The sequence below is a fragment of the Triticum aestivum genome, chromosome 4A (assembly GCF_018294505.1).
Source record: "Triticum aestivum cultivar Chinese Spring chromosome 4A, IWGSC CS RefSeq v2.1, whole genome shotgun sequence".
In the NCBI taxonomy this organism is placed as follows: domain Eukaryota; kingdom Viridiplantae; phylum Streptophyta; class Magnoliopsida; order Poales; family Poaceae; genus Triticum; species Triticum aestivum.
This window is the reverse complement of record NC_057803.1, coordinates 719,010,391-719,022,051: the sequence shown is the minus strand read 5'-3', so window position 1 is coordinate 719,022,051 and position 11,661 is coordinate 719,010,391.

Below are 11,661 nucleotides of genomic sequence, written 5' to 3'. Positions count from 1 at the left end.
TCTTTTTGAATTCACCGACCTTTGTATCTACGAACCGTCTCCAAACCCTACGAGGCAAAGAAAATTAAATGAACAAGAGAGTTATTAATTAGTTACTTGATATTAGGAAATGAACGAAATAGGCCGATCGATATAGAGCGCAAATGAATGAAAATAATTACTTCTGCAGCATTCTTCTCATGCCGCCCCAAAGCTTTGGATCCATATTCACAGAGTCGTGGACGAGACATTCTGAGGTGTTAACTTTAATTACTAGCAGAATCCAGTGGAACCTGCGGACACGATACATGCACAGTACGTCATGCATAACTCATCGATTAGCCGGCCACATACCATGCATGGAGTAAACAAAAGAGAATGTGCTCAAGACAGAAACACTCACTCAAAATGGTAAGGAAATAGAATATCACTTTTGAGTTCCTGCTTTGTAAGAAACTGCCACAGGTCTGCCTCCACGTCGGCGGGGTAACGCTCCAACACATGTCCATTAACGATGTGTGGGTCAATGAACCCAACATCATGGATGTTCCTTACTCTGCATTCCTTAATCTTCATTCTGCATGTATAATAGCGGACACAACAATATAGTTAGGACATATATATAGTGCAGGCAATATGAACGAGATGGGGTAGAAATTAATAAATCACTTACAGAACGTAGCAACTGATGATAGATTTATCGAGCTCGCGCAGATTGAAAAGCTGGAACAATTCACTCAGTTCAATTTGTACATAGTAATGTTTGAAGTGATGCTCATGTCTAACTTCCGCATAAATATATTCTTTGGCGTTTTTATTTTTTATGTAACCCTTGTACCATTTCAGCAGACCTTTCATTTGTGGAGGTAGATCCTTTTCCTGCGCAGGCTCGACGAGAGGCCCATTCTTGACATATGTAATTACTACCTCCTTCACTGGCGCCTCATCAAGGCCTAACAGTTCACGAAGAGTAATACCTAAGTTGGCCGCTTGTTCTCTGGCACTCGTTACAGTCAATCCCTGTGCTGCCGCAGCTTGTATGATCTCGGGGGCATCCGGACAGAAGGCTTCCACTATAAGCGGGGCAATCGATTGTTTACTTTGTTCCCCGAGCTGGGCAACTTGTTTCCCGCTTTTTTTACTTTCGGCCTTCTCCCGCTCTTTGTTCTCCTTGAACATGAGTGCCTGCCTGCGAAGTTCACGTGCATAGTCGTTAGGCAGATTCTTCGCGGCTTGGGACGGTGTGCTCAAAAATGACTTAGCCCACTTCTTTTGCTCATCAGAAAATACTGGCTTGGGCTCGGGCTCTCTTTTCTTCTTGCAGTCCGCCTTCCATTTCTCCAAATCAGCAGCCGCGGCCGCGTCGACTTCCTCGGCACTACGTTCCCAAGGCCTTGTGGGGAGAGGCTTCAGTGATGGCTCCGGTACCTTTGTGGTCTTAGGTACATAAGGGTCCGGGTTAATAATCCAGGACTGCTTCTGCTTCTTTGCCGGAGGTGGATTGGGGGGCGGCGTCTGATCACCCGCCGGACGAGGACTGGGGGGCGGCGGCTGATCACCCGCCGGACGTTGTGGACTGGGGGGCGGCGTCGGCTGACGTGACGGAGGTGTAGGTGAACCGCCACCACCACCACCACCACCACCACCACCACCACCGCCACCGCCACCACCACCACCGTAGGGGGGTGGACTTGTTGTCCTTGGCGCCTCGCCTGGAAACTTGATAAACTTCTTTTGCCATAGAATGAAATGGCGCTTGACATCTCCAAGTCTTTTCTCCCCTTCAGGTGTAGCAATGTCAATCTCCAGGTCCTCAAACCCTTGGACTATGTCCTCCACCGTGACACGAGCATAGCCATCTTGAATGGGGTTGTTGTGGTGGAGTGCTCCAGGTAAACATGGTAAAGCACTGCCGATGGCTACCTTCATGGACATGTTCCCGATAGGATAATACAGATGACATTCTTTCATCTCCTTTATATCGTCCACGGGGTAGCGAGGAGGCTCCGGTGAAGTAATTTCGACCACCAGAGGCTCCGGTGCAGTAATTTGGACCACCAGAGGCTCCGGTGCAGTAATTTCGATCGTCGGTGCATCTGCACCAGCCGGTGGGGCCTCCGTGGAAGCCACGCTGCTTCTCCGCTGCTGGCTTCCGAGATCCGCTGGATGATCTTCATGCTGCACCCGAGCTGCATCTCTTTCGGCTACTAGTACACTCATGGTTTTCTTCATCACATCAATTTCCGATGCCAACCGCGCCACAACATCTGCTTCCCGATCCATCTTTCTCTTACGGCTTCTGTAACCGTACGGGTCATCGTTCTGGGGGAACCCTATTTTCCACGGAATGTGCCCCATGCCTCGTACACGTCCTCCGTGTTCAGGATTCCCGAGGGCTTTTGTCAGCGCGTCGTTCTCTCTGTTGAACTTGATCTTCCCCTGTTGAGCATCCCTCATTGCGTTAATAAGGGCTTGGGTGGGTTTAATTAATTTGCCCCGGTAAACACACTCCCCTGTCTCCGGGTTCAGCGTTCCCCCATGCCCGTACCACCAGCTTTTGGCCCTTGGGTCCCATCCCTCCGTACCTGGACGGATTCCTCGCGCCCTCAGCTCGTTCTCCATCTTCTCCCACCTAGGCTCCCAAAGGCGATACCCTCCTGGCCCCATAACATGATTGTACTCCTTCTTAGCCGCATTTTCCTTATTTTTTTCGATATTTGAATGAACTGCTCCGATTTCTTTTGCTTCACAAATTCTGGCCAATCATGTTTCAGTTTCTCATATTGTCCTTTGAAATCCGGAGTCTTGTTCTGCTTGACAAAGTCATGGGCTAGATTTTGCTTGAATTTCCGGAATGCGTCGGCCATCTTATGAAGAGCGAACTGTTTGACTAGCCTCCTCCTCTCCTTGTTTTCCTCAATCTTGTTACCCTCCTCATCGAATTTGTTGTATTCCGGAGGTAGAACGAAATGTTCCATAAGCTTCTTGAAGCAATCTTTTTTTGTTCTCTTATCGACAAAAGTGAAACCATCAATTCGTGCCTTCTTTGGCTCATTCCACTCCTGGACGGTGATCGAGACGTTGTCTCTAACAATGGCTCCGCATTGGCTGACAAACTTGGTGGCGTTCTTGCGGGGCTCCAGCGGCCTGCCGGTTGCACTGTCGACAACCTCGATGGTGCATGTTTCTCCTTGTTTCATCGTCTTGGTTGCGCCACGCTTTGACGACGTACTCGATTGTTTCGACGATCCGGCCGAGGGCTAAAATAAGAAAGAGTCGCGCGCGTTAGTACACACATATTTATTCAAATCAGTTAGTTTGTATCACCAGAGGCTCAATGTATATATATACCTCGGCGCCGGAGGTGGTTGCTACTTCCATTTGAAGATCGTCGTTTATCGACGTTTGTTCGGCATCATCTTGCTGACGGCGCCCTTCATCTTCACCGTCAAGGTTCAGATAAGAAGAGATATCATCTTCTTCTTCTCCGGTCGGCACATATAGAATATCGCCGTTTATGATGCCGAACATATGTGCTTCACCGTCCGGATCATAGTTGTCCATAATCGGGTCAGCTCTATCGTCCGCCATTATGTCAGTCCTGAAAACATGTAGTAAAAACAAATTAATTAAGTGAAGAAGGGGGGCGGTGGCGGTGGCGGTGGCGAAAGGGCGGTGGCGAAAGGAGGGGGCGAGGAAGGGGTGGGAGAGGGTGTCGCGGTAGAGCGCGAGACGGGGCGGCAGACGACGGCGTCACGGAGAGGGGAGGCGAGGACAACACATTTATAACCCTCGCCGTCCCCTCTCGATCCCTAAAAAAACACCGCGCGCATCGCCGCCCCCCTCGCCGCCCCTCTCCGTATAAACAAATTGTGTATTCAAAAAATATTGATGATTTTGTGGAAAAAACAGGAATAAAAACATATTGTGTATTCAAAAAATGTTTAGGGATTTCAGAATAGTTCACGTGTTTAAAAATTATTCGTGTATTTCAAAAAATTGATTTTATTAGACACAAAAAATTCTTTCACGTATTTTCACGTATTTAATTTTAAAAATTCTTTCTTTTTTTCTTCTTCCTTTTTTTCTTCTTTCTTTTTTCTTCTGTTGTTTTCTTCCTTTTTCTTTTTTTCTTCCTTTTTCCTTTTTTCTTCCTTTTTCTTGTTTTTCTTCTGTTTTTCTTTTGTTTTCTTCTTCCTTCTTTCTTCTTCTTCCTTTTTCCTTTTTCTTTCTTCTTCTTCTTCCTTTTTCCTTTTTCCTTTTCTTCTTCTTCTTCCTTTTTCTTCTTCCTTCTTCTTCTCCCACGATGGGCGGCGGGCAAGGGCAGGGCCAGCGGGCGGCGGGCAAGGGCCGGAGGACGGCAGGCAGGGCCAGCGGGCGGCGGGCGGCAGGGCGGCGGGGCGGCGGGCGGCGGGCAAGGGCGCAAGGCACGGGCGGCGGGCAAGGGCAGGGCACGGGCGGAGGCGGCGCTCACTGGGGACGGGGGCGGCGGCGCGCAGGGCTTCGGCGTCGGCGTCGGCGTCGGGGCAGGGCTTCGGCGTCGGCGTCGGCGTCGGGGCAGGGCTTCGGCGTCGGCGTCGGCCGGGGCAGCGCTTCGGCGTCGAGAGAGAGGAGAATGGGAAGTGGCAAAACTGCTAAGTGCAGTATTTATAGACGCACCTTTAGTCGCGGTTGGAGAGGCGGACCGCGACTAAAGGTACCCTTTAGTCGCGGCCCGCCACCCCAACCGCGACTAAAGGGTACCCTTTAGTCGCGGTCCGCCTCCCCAACCGCGACTAAAGGGTTTTGGCGCCGCCTCCGTTCCCGCGCAGAAAGACCCTTTAGTCGCGGTTGGAGAGGCGGACCGCGACTAAAGGTACCCTTTAGTCGCGGTCCGCCTCCCCAACCGCGACTAAAGGTCTGTGCTAGAACTGGCGCGGTGCGGTGGGATGTTTAGTCCCACCTCGCTAGCCGAGAGGCTTCGACAGTGGTTTATAAGCGCGGCTGCGCTCACCACTTCGAGCTCCTCTCCAATGCAGGCTTACGGGCCTATTCTGTCACTATGTGCCTGTGGGCCTACTCGGCCTTCTGCGGGCCTGAATCCTGGCCCTTTAATGGGTTTCTAGTCGTATTCAGGCCGTGGTGGCCCAGTAGGTGGCATATTTTCTTTTTTCTTCCTTTTTCCTTTTTCCTTTTTCTTCTGTTTTTTCTTCTGTTTTTTCTTCTGTTTTTTTATGTTTTTCTTCTGTTTGTTTTTTTCTTCTGTTTTTCCTTTTTTCTTCTGTTTTTTTCTTCCTTTTTCCTTCTTTCTTCTTCTTCCTTTTTCCTTTTAAAATCAGAAAAATAAAACTAATTCATTTTAAAATCTTAAAAATACAATTATATATCAAAAAAATCAGAAAAATAAAACTAATTCATTTTAAAACCCCTTGAAGGTTTGACAAAAGGTTTGATATCCTTTTTTCCTTTTTCCTTTTTTCTTCTGTTTTTTTCTTCTGTTTTTTTTATGTTTTTCTTCTGTTTGTTTTTTTCTTCTGTTTTTCCTTTTTCTTCTGTTTTTTCTTCTGTTTTTTTCTTCCTTTTTCCTTCTTTCTTCTTCTTCCTTTTTCCTTTTAAAATCAGAAAAATAAAACTAATTCATTTTAAAATCTTAAAAATACAATTATATATCAAAAAAATCAGAAAAATAAAACTAATTCATTTTAAAACCCCTTGAAGGTTTGACAAAAGGTTTGATATCCTTTTTTCCTTTTTCCTTTTTTCTTCTGTTTTTTTCTTCTGTTTTTTTTATGTTTTTCTTCTGTTTGTTTTTTTCTTCTGTTTTTCCTTTTTTCTTCTGTTTTTTTCTTCTGTTTTTTTCTTCCTTTTTCCTTCTTTCTTCTTCTTCCTTTTTCCTTTTAAAATCAGAAAAATAAAACTAATTCATTTTAAAATCTTAAAAATACAATTATATATCAAAAAAATCAGAAAAATAAAACTAATTCATTTTAAAACCCCTTGAAGGTTTGACAAAAGGTTTGATACAATAAATTATTACACATCATTTCTTCCCTTGTGTCCCTGCTTGCTTACGATTGTGCCGTATCCATGGAGCATCCTCATCATTTAACTTAATGCTTGGGTCGGTGTTCACTTTGAAGGGCGGAATTTCAGCAAACATATTATAATCTTCTGACATGTCTGTCTTGTCCTCCACTCCCACGATGTTTCTTTTCCCTGAAAGAACAATGTGGCGCTTTGGATCATCGCATGATGCACTGATCGTTTTCTTATCTTTCCGTTTCCTCGGTTTGCTACTCATGTCCTTCACATAGAAAACCTGAGCGACATCTTTCGCTAGGACGAATGGTTCGTCAAGGTAACCAAGATTGTTGAAATCCACCATTGTCATTCCGTATTGCTGGTCCACCTTTACCCCACCTCCTGTTAGCTTGAACCATTTGCACCGGAACAAAGGGACCTTAAAGGAGGGTCCATAGTCAAGTTCCCATATCTCCTCTATGTAACCATAATATGTGACCTTTTGCCCATTCTCGGTTGCTGCATCAAAGCGGACACCACTGTTTTGGTTGGTGCTCTTTTTATCTTGGGCGATCGTGTAAAATGTATTCCCATTTATCTCGTACCCTTGGAAAGTCGTTATAGTCGAAGATGGTGTCTTGGCCAACATGTACAGCTGATCTACAACATCATTGTCATTCATTAAATGTTTTCTCAACCAACTGCCGAAAGTCTCCATGTGGGCCTTCCTAATCCAGGATTCAGGCTTCCCCGGGTTGTCCGAGCGTAAAATATTCTTGTGTTTCTCAAAGTACGGAGCCACCAAGCTGGAATTGGTCAGTACAGTGTGGTGTGCTTCAGTCAGAGAATGGCCGTCCATACATATCGTTGATTTCCTTCCGATCGTGCCTTTTCCACTTAGTCTCCCCTCGTGCCGCGATCGAGGAAGACCAATCGGCTTAAGGTCAGGAACAAAGTCAACACAAAACTCAATTACCTCCTCATTTCCATAGCCCTTGGCGATGCTTCCTTCTGGCCTAGCACGGTTACGAACATATTTCTTTAATACTCCCATGAACCTCTCGAAGGGGAACATATTGTGTAGAAATACAGGACCGAGAACGAAAATCTCTTCGACTAGGTGAACCAGGAGGTGCGTCATAATATTGAAGAAGGATGGCGGGAACACCAACTCGAAACTGACAAGACATTGGATCACATCGTTCTGTAACCGTGGTAGAACTTCTGGATTGATTACCTTCTGAGAGATTGCATTGAGGAATGCACATAGCTTCACAATGGCTACTCGAACATTTTCCGGCAGGAGCCCCCTCAAAGCAATCGGAAGCAATTGCGTCATAATCACGTGGCAGTCGTGAGACTTCAGGTTTTGGAACTTTTTCTCCGCCATGTTTATTATTCCCTTTATATTGGACGAGAATCCAGACGGGACCTTCATACTGCTCAGGCATTCAAAAAAGATGACCTTCTCTTCTTTGGTCAGAGCGTAGCTGGCACGACCTTGAAACCATTCCGGATGCCGGTCATCAGGGTCTTTCAAACGTTGCTGGTCCTGCCGTGCTTCCTTTGTATCATTTGTCTTCCCATACACGCCCAAGAAGCTTAGGAGGTTCACGCAAATATTCTTCGTAACGTGCATCACGTCGATTGCAGAGCGGACATCTAGGACTTTCCAATATTCTAGCTCCCAGAATATAGATTTCTTCTTCCACATGGCTGCGTGCCCGTCAGCTCCCTTCGGAACTGATTGTCCGCCAGGACCCTTTCCAAAGATGACTTTCAAATCCTTGACCATATCAAATACCTCAGCACCAGTGCGTTCCGCAGGCTTCGGCCGGTGATCTGCCTTGCCGTTGTAATGCTTGCCTTTCTTTCTTACTGGATGAATTTTCGGAAGAAATCGACGATGCCCAAGGTACACGTTCTTCTTACAATTTGGCAAATGTACACTTTCAGTCTCATGTAAGCAGTGCGTGCATGCATTGTATCCCTTATTTGACAGTCCCGAAAGGTTACTAAGAGCAGGCCAATCGTTGATGGTTACGAAAAGCAACGCTCGTAGGTCAAATTCCTCTTGTTTGTGCTCATCCCACACACGGACACCACCCCACAGCTGTAAAAGTTCATCAACTAATGGCCTTAGGTACACATCGATGTCGTTGCCGGGTTGCTTCGGACCTTCGATGAGCACTGGCATCATAATGAACTTCCGCTTCATGCACAACCAAGGAGGAAGGTTGTAGATGCATAGAGTCACGGGCCAGGTGCTATGGCTGGAGCTCTGCTCGCCAAAAGGATTCATGCCATCCGTACTTAGAGCAAATCTTATGTTCCTTGCGTCAGCTGCAAAATCTTTGAACCATCTGTCGATCTTTCTCCATTGCGTTCCATCTGCGGTGTGTCTCAACTCCCCGTCCGACTTACGGTCCTCTTTGTGCCATCGCAACAACTTGGCATGCTCTTTGTTCCTGAACAGACGTTTCAACCGTGGTATTATAGGAGCATACCACATCACCTTGGCGGGAACCCTCTTCCTGGGTTTCTGGCCCTCAACATCGTCACCAGGGTCATCGCCTCTGATCTTATAACGCAATGCAGTGCATACCGGGCATTCATTCAAATTCTCGTATTCACCGCGGTAGAGGATGCAGTCGTTGATGCATGCATGTATCTTCAGAACCTCTAAACCTAGAGGGCAGACAACCTTCTTTGCTTCGTACGTACTGGCGGGCAACTCGTTATCCTTTGGAAACATATTCTTCAACATTTTCAGCAAGTTTTCAAATGCCGAGTCAGCTACACCTGCCTCTGCCTTCCATTTCAGCAAATCCAGTGTGCAGCCCAGCTTTTTCAGACCATCATCGCATCCGGGGTACAGCGCCTTTCTGTGATCCTCTAACATGCGATCCAAATTCTCCCTCTCCTTTTCAGTTTCGCAGCGTCTCCGTGCATCAGCAATGGTCCGACCAAGATCATCAACGGGATCATCACGTGCCTCTTCTTCACCTTCCCCTTCACCTTCAGCATCCTCCATGAAAGTATCACCGAAATGAGCAAGATAGCTTTCATCGATGAAATCATCCCCTTCTTCATCTTCTTCCATTATAACCCCTCTTTCTCCATGCTTGGTCCAACAATTATAGCTTGGCATGAAACCGTGCCGAAGCAGATGCATGTGAACATCTCTTGAGGAAGAGTAACCCTTCTGATTCTTACAGATAACACATGGACAGATAACAAAACCCCCCTGCTTGTTCGCATTAGCCACTACGAGGAAATCTTTCAAACCCGTAGTGAACTCGCCGGAGAGTCGGTTACCGTACATCCATTGCCGATTCATCTGCATTATTATAATATAAAATATATAATTAACCATCATGCATTTGTTAAACTAACTAGCTACAAACAATATAAATTAAACAATGAACTGCACACATGCATATTTTATCAATGACACACATGCATGAAAGGTTCAAGTTGCTAACCGCGATCGAGGAGGAAAAAATAAATGAGGAACCTCAAGTGTGGCTCCAACACTTCATATCATGTTTGTTTCACCCTCTTAGGGCATTTCATCAAACACCTTGTGTGCATAAGAGGAACCAAAAGCAAACCTACACCCCCTTGTGAAGCTTGTGAAGAGAAGTGGCACCAAATGGCTAAGTGAGCGTGCTGAACTGGTATATATAGGGGAGGAGCTTTAGTCGCGGTTGGCCTGGCCAACCGCGACTAAAGGCCTTTGCGCACCTTTAGTCGCGGTTGGCCTGGCCAACCGCGACTAAAGCCCCTCACGTGCACCAGCTGGCCACCGAGCGCCCTGGGCCCAGGCCTTTGGTCGCGGTTCGTCTGCCGAACCGCGACCAAAGACTTCATTAGTCGCGGTTCCTACAGTTTCGCGACTAATGGGGCTGGACGGAAGCCTCTTTTTCTACCAGTGATGTTTTTCTTTTTGCGGGGCTAAGAGGTTATCTTTTTCGAAACGCTCAAAGCCATGGGGGAGGGAGACTCCTCCATGTAGTAGAGTTGGGGTACACGTTACTAGCAGGGCTTGAATTGAGCCAAACTGCCGTTCTAGCTTCCGCGTCACCGAAACAAACAAGCCAAGCTGCGACTAGCGGCATCTTGGAACCTGCTGATACAATCGAGAAAATTGCCCCTTTCAACCTACGAAAGACATGGGACGTGTCCTCTTTGCCCCCTCGCGCGAAGCTGCCCATCTAGTCAACCAGACCCTCCTCCCACGGACGCAACCTCCATGGCCTCTGACGAGCTCCCCCTTAACACATTCCTCTCACCCCAACCCAGTGCTGTCGGTGGTGCTTCAACTCCCTTCTTCCATTATTCAGCATTCTTGCGGGGGCTATCTACCTCGCGCTTGGTGCGCGAGGTGACACAGTTCATGCCAGATCAAGGGTCATGTCGGCTGACCCTCGTCTTTCCTTTTTCAAACTTGTCGAGGAGTCCACCGCTACCCCCTGCTCTCACACGGAGCTGATGTCGTTGCCTTGTGTCATGTGGCCATCCTCCTCCGCAGCTAGGTAGGATGCTGAGATCTGGAAAACCAAAAAAGGACAACCTAATAACGAGAAGGTCTGTCACGGAAGAGAAAATATAGAGGATGTAGTTTAGGGAGTCTGATAAGGAAAGCACTGAAAGCCTCTAAAAGCTTTAGAGGGCCTCTAAAAACTTTAGGGAGTCTGATATGGAGAGCGATCAAAGCGTCTAAAACGTTTTAAGCAATCCACTATAGTTTCTCTAAGAAGGCAGTCGGTATGCCATTAATCATAACTAGAGAAATCCCCCATAAAGATCATTATTGGATAAATATGGCATGTTTGGTCCAAAGAAAATTCATATACATTTGTAGAATTCTCCCTGGGAATTTTTCCAATATAGGAAGTTTGGTTTATAGGAATAAATACCATAGGAACTTTTCATATGGTCTACATGGCATGCAATCCCATAGGACAATTTATTTACATTGGGCATGACCTCATGTAAAAATTTCTTTGTTTCACTCACAACCATGACATATACCAAATCATTCACAAAAAAACTACATTTTCCGGTGGTGTGCTGATACGTGTTAAATGTACTTATAATTTTAAAATTTTCATAATATTTCTCATTCAATTATTCATTGTTTTATATTTCGTTGAACTTACCCATCAATAAACAGCTAGACGAACCAGTTTATGTCAATGTGTCTATGGGTACAAATAAAAAAAATGTGTCTATGGGTACGTGTATTTTCCATAATTCAAGAAAATAAGAGAAACATCAGCATATATTTTGTCATAGGACCAGAGCCAAAAGGTGGACCCATGGGGCAGCCCACAGGGTCCACACGCACCCTTAGCAAAGTTAGCGAGAGGTATGCGCGCTGTGTGACGTGATTCGACCCACTTTTTGTTCCTGAGTTTCTTAGACTCTATGCCATTGGGAACGGACACCTTCCTTGATTGTTGGCTTCGGAATAGAGTTAGCTTCTAGACGTCATAGAAAAGGGGATTTGATAGTCTCGTCATTTGCACGGCTTGGGCCTTATGGAAGCAACGAAATGCCCTGAGTTTTCAATAGACCGGAACAACAAAATGGTGCTGCTAGTCTTGCTAACATGATCCTTGTTGAACTTAGAGATTGGAAAGTGGCTCTCAATGGAGTAGGTGGTTTACAACGTTT